The sequence below is a fragment of the Pteropus alecto genome, unplaced genomic scaffold, assembly GCF_000325575.1.
Source record: "Pteropus alecto unplaced genomic scaffold, ASM32557v1 scaffold38, whole genome shotgun sequence".
Taxonomy (NCBI): Eukaryota; Metazoa; Chordata; class Mammalia; order Chiroptera; family Pteropodidae; genus Pteropus; species Pteropus alecto.
The window spans coordinates 11,128,033-11,138,468 of record NW_006442512.1 but is presented as its reverse complement, the minus strand read 5'-3'; positions in this window follow the sequence as shown (position 1 = coordinate 11,138,468).

Sequence of the window (10,436 nt, the reverse complement as noted above, 5' to 3'; positions counted from 1 at the left end):
GAGCTAAATTCTGCCAACAGCAACATGTGTGAACAAGGAAGCAGAATTTTCCCAGCTGAGCCATGTATGATTTACTGCAGAAATGTGAGAGACCCAAAAACAAAAGACCTGGCAAAGCCAGTTTCTCAAATAAGCATAGATAGTTAGCATCTGCCATTAAATTTGTCTGTTTCACTTAATTTGTCAAATTTGTTGGCATAAAATTGTACTTAATGTTCCTAATTATTGTTTTAATCTTTAAGTTTTGCATTAATGTCCTTTCCTTCATTTCTGATTTGGTAGATCATGTCTACTCTTTTTATCTTGCAATTTTATTGATCATTTTAAATAACTCACTTCCATTTCTTTTCTCTCTTGTTTTTCTGGTTTCAATGTCAATGCAGTCTTTATTATTTTCTTCCTCTTACTTTTTTAATATTTATTTTTAATTTCTTTCATTAGTTTCTTAAGATTGTAGGAAGTCATTGTTTTGAATTTCTTCTTTCATATGAGCATTTAATGCTATAATTTTTTCTGTTAGAACTATTTTAGTTACATCATGTAGATTTTGTTTTTTGTTTTTGTTTTTACTTAATTCAAAATATTTAGAATTTCTATTATGACTTTTAATAATGTTACTTGCAAGTTTAATTTCCTAATAGTCAAGGAATTTTAAGATATATTTTTATAATTGATTTCTAGATTAATTTTATCATGATTAAAGAACACACTTTAAATTATTTTAATTCTTTAAATTTATTAAGATATGTTTTAACCCAGTGAAGGGACTATTTTGGAGAATAGTCTATGCACATTTTAAAAGATTGCCTTCTGTTGCTGTTGGGGTAGATTATAAACAACAGTTAGGTAAAGTTGTTTGAAAATGTTGTTCAGAGCTTCTCTATACATAATGATTTTCTATTTTTTTTAACTGATTATTGAGAAAAGAGTATTAAAGTCTACAACTTTAAGTGCGTTTATCTTCTCTTGTTCTATCATATTTTTGTTTCAGGCATAATAAATCTTTTTACTTGAATTCATAAACCCTAAGAATTGTTGTCTTCTTAGTAAACTTACTCTTTTATAAATATTCATTATTATTACTTATGATTTTGCTTCTCCTAAAGTGTACTTTCTTTGGTTGGTATAGGCGGTCAGTTTGTCTTTGGATCAATGTTGGCAGTACCTATCTTTTCCCATTCTTTTGCATTTTATTTATTTATAGATAGCATATAGTTGGGTCTTGCTTGCCATTGTTCATTGTCTACATCTTTTACTTGTATTTATGCAATTAACATTTAATACACTTATACATATAGTTGCATTATCATCTACTTTATTTTTCTGTTTTTTTTTGTTCTTTTTCTTTTTTTTACAACATAATTCCATACTACTTCAAGGATAGTATAAGAATTTTACAATCACGTATTTCCAATTCTACTCTCTCAACCACCGTCTATTTTTATTGTACCAAAAAATCTTAGAATACTGCTATCAGTTTAAAAATCAGTCTACTATATTTTAGAGCAGTTAAAAGTAAGGAAAAGCTTTTATCTTTATGTTTCTCTACGATTTCCAGCACTTTTTATTTCTTTGCAAATTCAAGTTTCTTTTTGTTATCATATACTGCCTGCCTGAAGACCTCCTTTTACATTTTTTAGAGTAATTTTGATTATTATGAATCCTACATTATGTATGTTTAAAAACATTATTTTTCTTTTAAAAAAAAATTTGATGGTAAGGATAACTTTAACTGTACTAGTACAGTTATAAAGAATTTAGCAATAACTCTGAGCTACAAACTAGGAATGCTTTTTCAACTGTGGGATCCTCTTATGGGCCTTGTAAAGAAGACAGGTGTGCTTTCAAGAGGAGTCTCGTGATTGATTTTTTTTTACTAGATTTCCTATCCTTACACATGCATAGCCACCCCCATGATCAATATCCCCACCTGAGTTAACCATTTTTTTACCATTGAAAAACCTATATCAGTTCATCTTGTCACCCAAAGACTATAGTTTACATTAGTCCTTTAACTTGAAAGATATTTTGCTGTTTATAGAATTTTTGTTTTGTCTTATTTATTTATTTATATTTATTGTTAATCTTTTTATCAATATCTTTTTAAAATTTTATTTTATTAATTTCAAGAATATAGTACCTTGGTTAGACATTTATATAGTTTATAAAACAATTCCTCTAATTGTTTTTTCTCTCTTCTGGCTTTCCACCTATTCAATATATTAATGCTAACTTCATTCCCTATGCTGTGTTCCCCATTCCTGTGATTATCTATCAACTACTAATTTGTACTTCTTTAACCCTTCACCCCATTGTCCCAGCTCCCCAGCCCCCTCCCCTCTGGCTGTCACCAGATTGTCTTCTGTATCTGTGAGTCTGTTGTGATTAGTTTGTTCTTTTTGTTCCTTAAATTCCATATATAAGTGAAATCATATGGTATTTGTCTTTGTCTGACTTATTTCACTCAGCATGGTAACCTCTATGTCCATGCATGTCATTGCAAATGGTAGGATTTCATTTTTTTAATGGCTGAATAATATTCCATTGTATATATGAACCATAACTTCTTTATCCAATTGGCTGTTGATGGGCATTTAGACTGCTTCCATATCTTGGCTATTGTAAATTGTGCTGCCATGAACACAGGGGCACATAGATCTTTACTAATTATTGTTTTGGTTTTCTTTGGATAAATACCTAGAAGTGCAATTGCTGGGTCAAAAGATATATCTAATTTTAATTTTTTGAGAAATTTCTTCATCTCTTTCAAGATGCTCTCCTTATCTTTTGGTTTGTAGTTTCTCATGAGAAGTTAACTATAATTCTAATCTTTATTTCTCTGTATGTAATGTGACTTTTATCTTTGGTTTCTTTTAAAATGTTCTCTTTATCATTGGTTTTTAGATGTTTAGATATTACACATTTAACTGTTTTTTTCTGTTGTTGTTGTTGTTAGTGTTTGTTTTTTCTATTTTTTTGTATAAATAAATTATTATACTTGTAGTTCCTTGAGCTTCTTGAATACGTGGTTTGATATTTCCCATTACTTTTGAAAAATTCTTAGCCATTATTTCTTCTAATTTTTTTTACAGTCTGACACTCTCTATTCTTATTCTGGGGTTTTAATTACACATATGTCAATTTTCCATTATCTCATGGCTCTTTTAAAGTTCAGAAATAGCTAAAGTAAAACCAATCAATTACTAAAGTAATTAGGAAAAGTTTACTGTGTGCGCACCAAAGATAGTTCACAAACCAGGAACACTCACAGCAAAACGTGGAATGAGACTCTAAGGTATATTGTTATGAAGCAGCTTACATAGTGAGCAGTGACTTTATTCTTCACAGTGGTAGGTAATAATATTAGAATATTCTTAAATGATAGGGAATTGGTTAGTGGTTACCTCATATCAATTTTGGAGAACAATTTGTTATGCTTATGATTTACAGAGGCATAAACAAAAACTACCTAGGTCTGGTTAGTCTTGCATAATAAGCTAGATTAAGCTTTGCTTGTATTACTAAACTGATTTTGTCTGCTCAGGCAATTTTCAAGATTAGTCTTTCTGTTGTTGTTAATTTTAAGAGCTCTTAGATCCTTGCTATGTTTGTTTACTCCTTCATAACTTTGCAATTTTTTTTTTTTTTGGTAACTTATTTGGACATATATCAAGTTCACATATTCTTTCCTCAAATGTGTTGAATTTATTGATAGTTTCATAAAAGAAGTTCTTCATCTTTTTGTTGTTTTAATTTCTAACATTTTCATTTGACTCTTTCTTATAGATTTCATATCTCTACTGAAATCTCCAACTGATTATACATATTACCCACTTTTAATAATCAAGTCCTTAATCATTGTTACTTTACATTTCTTGTCTAATAGTTGCAACATTGAGTCATCTCCAATTCTAGGTTTTTTTATTATTTTGTCTCTTTGCAACATGAATATGTGTGCATGTGTGTGTCTGTGTGTGTTCATGCTTTCTGTCTTTCACTCTGTTTTATTTTACAACATTGTGTATAGGAAAGTAAAGACTGAGGTAAATAATATTTACACTGGGAAATGAGCCTGCCTCTTCTTTGCTAGAACTTTGGTGTATGTGTAAGGGGATTTAGAGGCACCTTGGATTTGGGTATTGTGCATATGATTCTTTTCTCTGCATCGACCATTGGTTTCAAATTTCTCCAACTTACCTTTTGCTTAGTGTGGAGCTGAGTTGCTGAAGAAATTTTCTCAACGTCCACTCTTGGATTTAGACTTTTTCTATGTATCTGCATCTCACAAAAAGTCTCTCTTTACTGTCTTGCTTCTCCTTAGTGGTAGAACACTCTATTTGTTACTACATGCTATGGGCTAAATGCACGCCCCCTAATTCATATGTTGAAGCCCTAACACCTGAGAATGTGACTATGTTGGGAGAGATGGCCTTTAAAGTGATCATTAAATTAAAATGAGGCACTTAGTGTGGGCTCAATCCAATATGACCAGTGATCTTATAAAAAGAGAAAAATTTTATAATCAAAAGATATCACACAGAGAAAATACGATGTGAGTACAAGTGGGCATCTATCTGCAAGCCAAAGAGAATGCTACTGACACCTTAATCTTGAACTTAGACTTCTGGCCTCTACAACTTGAAAAAAAATTCTGTTGTTTAAGCCATCCAGTCTGTAGTATTTTGTTATGACAGTCCTAGCAAACTCATACAATCAAAGTTCTCTAGCTTGTGTAGGGGAAATGAGGGTACCTTGTCTCTTATACAGATATAAGTAATACCTGTATTCCTAGACCTTTGGCGTTAAGATTTTCAGTGTTCTTGCTCCTCTCCTAGCATCAGCTGTCCAATTGCCTGGGCCCAGTAAATTTTTCCGCAGTCTCTCAGAAATAATGTTTTTGTTTGTTTTGTTTGTTTTCCCCTGTTCTTTCACCTGAGTTACAATGGGTCTTCAGCTGTGTCAAGGAGGTCTCAGTGTTTGCTGTTCTTTTATCAAGAAATTAAGTCTTTTATTTTCTCTATTAGGAAATATCTTTTTTAAGAGTTCAAGGGCCTAACATGTAAAGGAGCATAAATAAAACACTAAATACAATCTAGTGTGATAAGTTATCTACTAGAAAAATGTAAAGCAGAGTAGGATAACAGAGCCAAGTGAAAGATATTTTACCTGGGAGGATTGGAAAAGATTTCATCAGAGTAGTAACTAGTAACATAAAAACTGAGATTTACATCAACTATTTAATTTCGCTGAGCAAGTTATCAAATTATTTAATAAAATGATGTGTTTAACATATAAATAAGTCCCACAATAGATGGCCCTTCTCAAGATAAGCAAAATGAAGATTTATATTTGCCTTATATAAAAGAATATAAGATAGCTGGTTCTATTAAGTGCCTGAAATAAAATTTAAAGGAGAAATTGAAAGAGGCAAACATTTGTTTTCACTAAATGAAACTCAAGTGAAATATAGTATACATGCTAAGGAAAACTGGTTAATGTGCAATAAATCTGCATTTTAAAAATTTGTATATAAATCACCTTTCACCTGGGGTAATCATTGTGAATTAACCCTTTTCTTCTCTGAGTTTCATGTAAGATAGAATCTCTCTCAAAAATATTTCTTCAAATAAGTTAATACAAATAACTTGCGGATTCAAAAAATAATTAATTCTTACTTCTACCCAGAAAGCTGTAATTTCTACATACGGCACTATTTTAAAGTTGAACAAAAAAGAACAGGCTTAAAACTAAGCATTCTCTCTTTCTATAGACATATTAAGGATGTCTTCTGAAAGTTTCTTGAAGTCACTGTAGCCAGTAGCCAACAGTAGCAACTGAGGAAACAAAACAAAACAAAACAAAACAAAAACACAAAACGAAACATCTATAATGAAAATAAGAAGAAACAACAGTGTAGATCAAATTCTCAGAGGACAGGAAAAGACCTACGCCATTTAAAAAGTATTGTGGAACCAACTGTGGCCTTGTTATTATTTATTTATTTATTTATTTATTTATTTATTAGTTTTAAAGGAAAAAAAAACACGATGAAAGTTTGAATCAAATCAAGGAAATCTGAGTAATGCTGAATCTCTCTTTTACTAACTGTGTAAACTAGTTTAAGACACTTCCAAGTCTCCAAATCCTCACAAAAGAAATAAGGAGAGTAACAATCCCTCACAGTTTGTTACTGGCATTGTGTTTATTTATGTGACAGTTGTAAGTACAAAGTGAGATATTATACAAATGCTGGTTCCTATTCTTATAAGCCCTGAGGCCTTTGAGTTTAGATAAGGTAACAAACTTTTCTTTATTTCCAACAATTAACTACAACCAATGGCAAAGAAGAAGAGGCCTTAAATCTGTGTTGAGTAATTGATTGAAAGTAAGCAATTTTTTTTTTATTTTCTAACTTTTTCTTATAAATGCATGAGCTTATATATTTTCAACTCTTATGTTATTAAGAGAATTATTTTGTATGTATATTGTGAATTTAACCTCAATAATAGAAAATTGCAGATATGTTTTAAGATCATAATGCTTTTTTATCTCACCCAGTTCCCTTGAGATATATTGGCATATATCCTGACATGTGTAAAAATGAAATAGAAAAGTAAGAAACATTACTGTCAAATTAACATACTTAACGGTATGGGGCAGAATGTAGTATAAATTGATCTAACTGTAGGCCAAGAAAGGAAAAGAGTGTACAGAGAATTGGATAAACATAATAGGTTAGGTCAACAGTAAGTGGAAGGTGGCTAAAGAAGAGATTCCCATTGTTAGTACGTGAAAAATGGCAAGAACTCTAGGATTAGCCAAAAAGGCACACATTAATGTTCATTGGGAGGATCTGTCAACGATATCCATACTTTAGCATATGTTATAAGCCAAAGCACCTTAGAAATTTAAGGTAAAATTGAAGCTAATCAGTTTTACTGTTTAATGAAGTCCTGTTAAAAAATAAATAAATAAATAAATAAATAAATAAATAAATAAATAAATAACTTTATATATTTTGAAAGAAAGCCATCTAAATCAGTTTGTCCTGAATTAATTAGTTTATTTGTCAATATTTGTCTAAAATGGATAACAGTTTTAAAACAAAGAATAATATATGAATAATAGTATCTGAATAAAGCATAATTTAAGCTAATATCAGTTTCTCAATGTCCATATATTTCCGTTGGTATATAAAGAATCTTTTGATGGGGCTTTCTCATTCTATGTTTTACTATATAAGTAACATTTGGATCTGTCACAAAAACAAACTTAGAACATTAAGGTGTCACAAAAGGAATTTTAACAAATCCTAAAATTTTCACATTAAAGACATATCACAATTTTTGTGGTATAAACCATAATATTTTCATGAGGGTTCTGATTCTGTTCTTGAAATTTAAATCTAAGAATTTTAAAATTAATATCAAAAAATATCTATTGCCATCATGTTCAGTATAGGCATTGAATAAATTTAGGGTGCAGTATGGGCATTGAATAAATTGCGCTGTGGCAAATACTTGAATCGCGTCTTAACATGCAGAGTAGAGAGAACATTCTATCTCTCCTAACACTCATATGTTTACTTCAAGAGAAAAAAAAAAATCATCCCTGAATATAATTTTGAAAGATATATTTGATTAGCATCTCTTAACCGTATGCCAAAATAACAATTTGGATCCCCAAATCTGATAAATTTCAATAATAAAGACAATTTTACATTATATGTTAATGTATGTTTATATGTTCTTGAAAGTGAAGTTATAGTGTTTATGTGTATTTTTTTCTTGCTTGTAACCAGAAATATAACTTATTATGTAGTGATGATAATAAACACTCAACAGCCAAATGACCTCTAAATGCTACAAAACTACTTGTATGTTAATAATAGCTAAAATTAGAAACTACAAAATACACATTGAAAGTTAGAAGGGTTATAGTCAATTAAATTTATATAGTAATGAAAATCAAAATCTATAACTACACACAGCAGTATGAACAAATTTAATGAGTATAACTTGAATGAATGAAGTGAATACTGAAAGAGTACATAGTATATATATATACATTTTTTTATTTACTGTATTTTCAAGAAATAAACAAAACTAATTTATGCTGTTAAATTTCAGGATAGTGGTTACACTTGGTAGAGGAGAGGTAGATGAAAATGAGACAGGTTTCACAGACGCTGGTAATGCTTTTTTGGGGGGATCTGACTGTCAGTTACATAGATGTGTCTAGTATGAAAAAATTTATTAAACTTATTGTTATGAGACAATTTTTTATGGGTCCCTTATATATCTGTATGTTGTGTGAGCAGCAGCACTTATTGCCTTTAATTCCAGACTATACTTTCAGAGACGTTAATACAGAAATGGTCTTGAAAGAGTGAGAACTAGCTCCCATCAGGACGGAGAGTAATATAATAAAGCTAATGCTTTTTTTCAGGCAAATGTTTGAGTAGATTTTTTTGCAGCCCTTTATAAAAGATTGGATTTCTCTAAGTTCAGAGTTCCTCTCCTCTAACACAACCCACTGCATGTACACACGATACTAGACCCTTGTTGCATGACCTTGTGGGAATTGTGGCTAAGGAAACAGAGTAAAGAACCATATGTTAGCTATTGTTATTGCTGTGAACAATAAACTGTCCTTTGTTTCTTCCTCAGGAGTCTCATGGCTCCTACCAGCATCCATGAAATGGTGGCATGCTAACTTGCTAGTTTGAGAGTAGGGTAAAATTTCAGATCTTTCACATTTCCTTACACTAAAATAACCACTTAAAAGATGTCATAAATGTAACATATTTTTGAATGAAAAGCAAACTACAGTTCTTGCCACTTATTATATGTGTACTTTTCCATATGTGTATTATACTGCAATAGAAACTTAAAAATTACTTGCAGCAATCTTAATTTCTTATAAATTACAAACCACAAAGAAAGCAAATGTAAAAAACAAAGAATAGGTATTCTTCTGAAAGACACACACATGCTCACACACACACTCAAAACAAACTAAAACATCTCCTAGCATTTATAGAGCAATAATTAATTTTTTAAATCCTAATGCATATTCTTTTTGGGAAGAGAGTAATACTGAAGAGCATGGAATTTTTAAATCTCTGTCTTTTTAATTATATGAAATTTTAATTGAATTTCCATTAAAAAGTTGCCCTGAAATATTTATTATTCTGTGTAACATATTATTTATTATTTTTAAGTTTTCCTTCAAATTAGTAACATTAAAATATTATTTTAAGATTTTTTTAATATAGCTTTATTTTATTCACTTTGTTGAAAGAGAAGCAAAGATGGATGGGAAATTCACTGTTTGTCAAGTGAACAATAGTATCAGTATCATTTGTGCTGTTTATCGGTAGAAGACATGATGGTTGGAAAATGAATCTGATAATATCTTATTTCAACAAAGTTTAAGTTTTTGGAGTAATTGAACTCATATAAAATTTAATTGTAAGTCTATTGTGAAAGAAAGTACAGATAGTAATAGCACTCAGCATAGGAAATAGGCAAACTAAAGCGCAGACAGCTTAATTTATTTTTCCAAAATTATTTAACAGTTTTGTAGAAGAGAAATCTAAACCTTGATCCCCCTAAAATATCCTGTTTTTATAGTCGCAAATTTATCCTAAAAGGGTAAAGATAATGGGCTTTCTGTTTAAGAAATACATTTATGGTATTACATAGCAAACACTTGTAGGTGTGATAATTCTTTGTCATTTTAATATGTAGGTATTGGGTAATTTCCATCTTCTAAACAAAAAAACATGAGTGATTTTTTTTTTAAATTAAAATTGCGTTGACAATGAATCATTAAAAGTGAAACTCAGGAGTTAGAAAATGATAGCTAAATATGCTAGAAAGATAATACACACTCAGGGTTTCAATTCTCGTAGTGTGGAGCTTTCTCTAAAGCAGTGTCAATGACTCCGCTCACTCTAATGATGTTTAGAGCAACAAGAAACAAAGGGACAAAAATGGCCTAAAAAAAAATAAGCTAACTGTGGATGGTGAAAACATATTATTATATGAAATATTTTGCACAGGACCCAATGGGATTCCTCTCAACTACACAACTAGGCTGGCTTTCATTACTCCGACTGCTCTCCTGAGATTTTCTTGTTGCTTTTCAGCTTTGATAGAATAGAAAAGAAGGAATGAGGATGTTCAGCTTGATTGGTTAATCACTCTAGGGACAAAGACTTGTGAGTTGCTCAGTAGACTTTTCAAAATAAACAAAATACAGTTTTTGAACTGTAAGCAAGAAAAAAATGTTTATAATGTAAAGGGAAAGTTTTCGGTGATGATATTTTTATGATTCTTTGATCACTGTTCTCATCTCCCTTTTCTTCAAATCAGATAATTTTAATGAATAAACATAATTCTCATTCTATTATTGTATTCAGAGATATGGTG